This window comes from Gopherus flavomarginatus, chromosome 2 (assembly GCF_025201925.1).
Source record: "Gopherus flavomarginatus isolate rGopFla2 chromosome 2, rGopFla2.mat.asm, whole genome shotgun sequence".
Classification (NCBI taxonomy): Eukaryota; Metazoa; Chordata; order Testudines; family Testudinidae; genus Gopherus; species Gopherus flavomarginatus.
Genome location: NC_066618.1, coordinates 93,447,260 through 93,454,169, shown reverse-complemented (window position 1 = coordinate 93,454,169; position 6,910 = coordinate 93,447,260). Strand labels below are relative to the sequence as shown.

At 40.7% G+C, this 6,910-nt stretch overlaps 1 protein-coding gene across 1 annotated transcript in view; it reads left to right on the top strand.

Moving 5' to 3' along the window:
- Positions 1–798: 798 nt before the first annotated feature.
- The window catches only part of ELMO1 (engulfment and cell motility 1), a 112,732-nt gene continuing 106,620 nt past the window's right edge, over positions 799–6,910 (top strand). The window contains exon 1 of the mRNA XM_050937810.1: positions 799–1,248. The gene's annotated coding sequence lies outside the window, so the exon portion shown is untranslated. The remainder of the gene's footprint in view (positions 1,249–6,910) is intronic.

Genomic DNA, 6,910 nt, shown 5'->3' with positions numbered 1-6,910 from the left:
TTAAAGACCATTTGGGGAGCAGATCATTAACAGAGGCACACAGGTGCCTATGAACCACTGATAAAATAATGTTATTTCCAAAAGTTGTGCAGTAGAAATAAATTGGCCAGGGTCAGGTTGTAGATCCTCTTGGTTTGGGTTTGCATGTGTGTTTCACATTAATATATTTCCTGGGGCCCACAGAAGAGCTGGGAAGCTAAATCTAACATTTTCATAGCCTGTACATCTATTTTTGTCCTGTGATTGATCAAATGAATAATCAAACCCAAAATATCATTAAGATCAGCAATCTGTGTATACCTGCATAAGCAATACTGTCTGGCTAGAGATGTGTATATCCCTCAGTGTATATGTACATGATGGCATGCCAGTACACATCACATACATATATGTATGTGTGCACTTCTGTATATGTATGTGCAGGTTCTCATGGTATGTTAGTAGAGGCGAAGCAAATATATGTCTGTGTCTGTATTTGCATGTATGCGTGAACATTGTGTGTATGCAGAGGGAAAGCAACTACGTATGTGTGTTTTCCCAGGGTATATGTAAGGAGAAAGCAAACTCTCAATCAAATAAGTAGTGAGAGTGGGAAAAAAGATGAGATTGCAGTTGATTATGAGTCTGGCAGCAGATGTTCTACACAAATCTAGCTCGCTGCATCCAGTCTGTTTCCATGGTGATGGAATCAGTAATTGTTAAGCTCAGGCGCTCTCCCCTCCTCTTCTCCCAGCAAGGTGGAAACTGGATATGAGTCTGAACTCTCCCTAGACAATTGCCAGGCCCTAAAAAATAGCAGGAGGGCTGACGGAGTGGGAGATACAGAGACAGGGAGCTATTATTTTTCCCTTTATGATACTAGAAGTGAGTCGCTCTTCCTAGAAAATATAGTCTCTGAAGATGCTAAATAAATGGGCAGGAGTTTCCCTGAAATGGAGGCTCGCTGTGATTGGCTGCTGTTTCCTATGTTCTTGCCAATTGGAGCACAATTGGGCTCCAACACTCTAAACATAAGCAAAGCTACATGCTTATTCTTTTGGACTTGAAGTATACACGAGGCAAAGGTGTGCAAAGGAGGGGGTCTCCTTTCACATAGCTAAACTGAAAACGGATCTCATTAAAGAGCTTCATCGGAGACCATCTGCTATTGAAGCACGTTGTTCCATCCACAGAAAGCATTAAGTCATTTCCTTGCTGTAGTATAGGAGGCAAATTTGTCATCGGGAACGATGGAACTACAGGATCTCTGTAAGTAAATCTCTGTGTATACTTATCCTCGTATTTCAGTCTGAGAACAGATCAATAAATAGTTTATCCGCCAAGAAAGAGGAAGGCAGATTAGCAACAACTGTAAATAGCACAAAGAGGGGCTTTTTATTTGTTCGTTTCACATCTAGCTTGATAATGGTTTTATTAATGTCTCTAGACATCAGACGTACAGTAGTTATCTATTAGCTGTTTGTATTGCCTTGGGTTATCGTTTAGCCTTTTTAGGATTAGTATATGGAAGGGTTTTATGTTTTGCTCGGTAATTCAGACTGTTCCTCTATTTTAATAAAGAAAGTGAATCTCTTAGTCCAAACTACATGGAATAGAAAACTGCAGGCACAAAAGTAGGAGCTGCCCCTGTGTGGTCACCAATGTTGTATTGTCGGCAGGCACATTATTATAATGATCTGTAAGGCACTAGTTCAGACATCCAGCCAAAACCAGCCATTAGTTGTCGATCATCCATCGCTATTCTCAATATAGTGAATCATGGCTTTACTGCCGTTTATTTCAGTTATTTTTAAAAATTAATTTCAGCAGCAAGCTCTCTTCTATTTGTAAGTTCTGAGAAAGGAGGGAGCCCTTTGTTTTTTCACTAAGCAGGTGAGTGCACGGCAAGCACAGAGAGTTCCCTTCTTTCCTCAGGTGGGGGCATACATTGGAACTTACCTCTTGTGACTTGTCAGTTTACATCCTGTTAAGTAGATACTGCACAGTTAAAGTCAGTGGGGCAAATTCATCCGTCCACTGAAGTCAGTGGAGTTACACCAGCCATGAATTTGACCCTTGTTTATATTTGATCAGATACTTCTCATTGGACTGAGAGCTTTGCTGCTCAAAGCTCTTGGATGACTCTCACAGTGTGCAGTTCATTTATCTGGGTCAGGACAACACATAGGAGAGAGGATGAAATTAGAAACAATAAATGTTTTCCTTTGTGGCTACATCTGACCATGATCTTTGGGAGATATCATAACCAAACATAAGGTAAACGCAGAATGAAGCTGCTTCTAAGGGTCCATTTTCAGCATGGTGTGTGCATGTGAGGAGTTAAGCACACAATTTCTTTTCCCAGTGCTAAGAACTACTGTGAGCCTAACTTGCTACACTGCTGCCTGAAAATTTCATCCCAAGAGTCTCCTTTTCATACATTGCTAAACTGAACAGTTTTGCTCTCTAGATATTTTCTCACATATTGTGGCAGGCAGAGGTACTGTACAAGGCTCGTTCCTTCCATGAAAGGAATAGAGCAGGAGTGGCCACATACGACAGTCTTCAGAAGTTCGAGAACCAGGGCACACCTGCCAGGAGCTGGGGGTTGAGGCTTCAGTCCTGCTCCTGCTGAAGCCCCGAGCCCTCGCAGGTCTGCCACACAGGGCTGAAGCCCCAAGAACCCCTCCTCACTGGGCAGAAGCCCTGAGATGCACCTCCTTGCTGGGCAGGAGTCCCTACAGCACCATCCCACTGCAAGGCAGAGGTCCTGAGCTCTCCCCCTGCCCCAATCTGGTAGATGGAGAAAGAGAGGGGTATGCGGAGCTCCGCGAGCTGCATTTTAATGTAAAAGAGCCACAGTTTGGCCGCTCCTGAAATAGAGCCTAGTTAGGATGTTTTGGCTAGAAAAGGAATGGGTGTGTGTGTGTGTGTGTGTGTGTGTGTGTGTGTGTGAGAGAGAGAGAGAGATAATATTTGGGTTAGAGAGAAATATATTGTAAATATATTTGTGTGTGTGTGTGTAATTTTCAAGAATTCTCTGATTAAAATGATTTTTTTTAAATATAGAATGTAGGATTCCATTATATTAATACAGTCAAAATGTCCCTTAATGAAAGGTGGAGTTGGCTCTTCTAATTATTTGTGAACGTTTAACATAATTCATCGCTAATTCCAGAAGGCCATAGGTTATGTTTGAATTCTTTTTCTTTATGACCACTACAGTATTGGTCACTGCTTTCTACATTTACCAGTGGCCCTTGGGGCATCTTTTATTAAAAAAGTGTCCCTAGATATTCGGTGTCAACTTGACTACAAACTAGGTCACTTTCCTGATCTTTGCAAAGGGGAGAGATGATATGTTTGCAACCATTGTCCATTCTTGGGGAACTTACCCTCAATGCTAAATGGCACTAAGTGATGAAAACTAAATCCTGGAAAGGAGATAATGATGTATCTGCTGTGCTAGCAGGCAGTTTATTCATCTTTAGTATATTGGCATCTGCATCACTAAAAATATCACCACAGATGACAGCCTAAGCAGAGAGAGGTGCCCACTCACAATCTTAGAGGTGGTCCCTCTATGTCAGGGCTGAAATACATTGAAAGCACAGTTGCGAGCTTTCACGTGATAAATAAACACCCCGACTTGAACAATAAGCCAAAAATCAAGCTAATCCCATTTAAAAACAAGGCCAAAACAAGACAGTCCCTAAGAACCACAAACACTATATGTGATTAGATTCCTACAGTGTGCAGTCTGGGACTGTGGTGGGCCCACTGCGCACCCCTGACACTTTCTTGCCCCACTTGCCCCTTGCTCCTGCTTGCCGGGAACCAATCAAAAAAAAAAAAGGAGGAGAAAGCTACAAGTTAAACAAGCTACAAGCCACAGATAGCCAACAAGCAACTCACAAGCCAATTAAGCCAAAAACAATCCTAATGTCTGCATTTTATTCAGGGGTTTGGCATGTTTGATGGGAAGGACAGCTGGGTGTACTGCCCGGAGTGTACCTGTCCTGTGCTGTAATTTCCAGGGCTGTCCTTCTGACCACCTTTCACAGGCACTGAAATATACACTTAAATTCAATCAAACAATGGCTTTCTGCTTTCTGCTGTGTCTTAAGACTGATAATATTTGGATTAGAGAGAAATATATTGTGAGGTTATTACAGTTCTAAGACATTATCTGAATTCTTCCTAGTGCTTCAGAATATAGTTCAAACAGAATATAAATGTGTCAAGTTCAGTCACTGTCGTTAACCAAATACTGTTTGACTGACAGAATTCCTATATCTCCCATAACCTTGTTTGAAGGGATTTATTTACTTGTCTATCCCCGTACATTAGCAGCTAAAAGGAAGGGGATGGGGAGAGAGAGCCTTTAATTGCTAAGCTTTGGGTAGTGGATCATAGCAGTCTGTCTTATGGCTTCAACCTACTGTGGTGGCTGAGTTAGAAAAATCAGTGCTGAAATTAAAGATATATTTTGAATTAGATTTTTGGCCTTTATGGTATATAGAACAGTTGTTTGCAGTCGGTAGAGGCATGCTGCATATTAAACTGTAAGCAAACAATATCAGAGTCACAGATGATAAGGATTCCAGCAAGAGAAGAGCAGGTGGACTTCAGCGAGCATTGTGGCATGTTGGCAGTAATCAGGACATACAGTGCTGAAGGATGCCATCTTGGAGTAGCTTTAATTTCCTGGGTAGACTTGGAAAACTTTTCAGTGGGCTCCTGTGTCTTTTAAGAAATGTTTACAATAGAGCTGCACCAGTTTCCACCAGCTGTGAATCTGGCCCACATTTTTTGCTTACATTTTTCTTGGGAGATAAGCTGTAAGACTTTACTGCAAAGGCCTTTAATTGTTTCTCCTTTCCTGCAGCAAGAATAACACCTTAAAATAAATACAAAACCGAATGGAGTAGACATTGTACAGGAAAGTGCTTCTAGCTGTTGACTTGACATGACTTGCTTTCAGATATGTGCATTTACTGTGTTAACCATTTCTCTGTGGTTTTGTAGAGCCTCATTTACATAACGTTAATCTTTACTGGGCAAATATGGCAGAAGACTAGAAGGGATGCTTCCTTTAACAGAGAAGCAGTAGAGCAGATGGCTGTAGATTTTACACAGTTTCTGTATATTTTTGCACAGTTAAAGATTTTTAATTGGAGTATTTCATCTTTCCCTGGAACGTAACCCTCATTTCACTTCAGTGGAAACATTGTAGCCATTGCCAACCCAGGTGAACTGTTCACTGCATTGACGCTAAAGCCACCAGTGTCATCATTTTTGCCTAGCTCTTGTTTATTTTCACCCTATTAATCAAATAAGTTGACACACCTTGTTTGTAAAGCCAAATTCCATTTGCCAGGTGGTAGTAGGGAAGATAAAATCACAGATTGCTCTGAATAAAATTGCCATGGATGATAACCTCAAATCAAAGCAGGTTCTAATCTTTGTTTACGTTGTAGTGCAAAATAAGTTTTTATGGAAAAGTTAATCTACAGTTAAAAAAAAAATAAAAAAAGAGGACCTAAGAAGATGTGTTCAAATTCAAATATTGGCCCAATAACAGAGAGATTCCTCTTCTCCTTTCCTTCCAAACACGCAAGTACACCTTTAATAGTGTTTGCTCACAGATGCAAGTGTACGCGTACACACAGAGAAATAGCACTGAATCAAAATGGAACAGCAAGAAAACAGAAGATTGAATCATAAAAACCCATTGATTAGCTTGACACCCATTTTGTTCAGCATTTTGAGCATTAATCTGAAAACGTCTATGCTTCACAAAAGTTTTCTGAACAATAGGAACTGTCAACTCTGGCAGATTTTACAGATCTGCCATTGTTCCTGCATTGTCTTAAAGCTCTAGGTGGCATGCAGAAAGATTTTTGGCAGTTGTTCAGGAATGGTCTAGTAAAGAGGAGTCACATGTTGCTTACCTCACATATGTCATTTGCAATTAGAGTGCAGCTAAGCACAGAACTTTAGAAGCACGCTTAACCCTATTCCGGTGTTTTAATTTTATTATATCCACTTAATGTTTTTTCTGAAAAGAACACTTTTGATTGTTCTCAATTACAAAGATCTTAAACCCTGAGGGTTTAAAAGCAAGCCTTACAATACAAATTAGAATGATTTGGAACTGTGTACTATAAACATACATGTTCAAGTTCGAGTTGTCACCTACATTCTCTCTTACAGTTAGGGCCTGATTCCCATCTGACACAGTTTTTACAGTGGTGTAAATTCATCAATTTCAATTGAACTACTTCTCATTTATACCGGCATGAGAACAGAAGCGGGTTCTTTGAGGATTTTGGGAGGTACGGAGGCTTCTAAAACAATTCCTGTATCTCCTCCATGTAAGACTCATTCAGAATGACCCCAATAACCATTACCAGGTCTGTTTGATTATGCCCATATCTAGTGGACAGTCAGCTTGGCACCTTTTTGGTCAACATACAAATGCTTTCAGCGCTGTGTGGTGGCTTAACTGGTCCATGGTCATCTCAGAAGAGTACAGTGATTGCCCTGGGCCACCTTCCTCAATGTGCATACCGTGCATCAGAACCTTTAAAAAATGTACTTACAATGGGAAGGCAAAGAATATCACCACAGAGTCAGCCCCACTCCCTTTGGCATCCCACTAATTCACAAAGAGATTTATTGGCCAGTTACTCCCAGCTGCTGACACATCAAACACCAATATTTTTATAAAAACACCCAAAGGCCCATCCCAAACCCCATCCACATGAGAGAGAGAGAATATATGGAGTCAGATTCTTGGTACAAAAAGAAAAATGCTACTTTCCTCTACCTCTTGCAATGATCCAGAAACCTCAAAAAACAAACCACAGTCCCTTCTAAATAATAATTAATATTACAATAAATAAAACCACTGCAATCCACAACATGC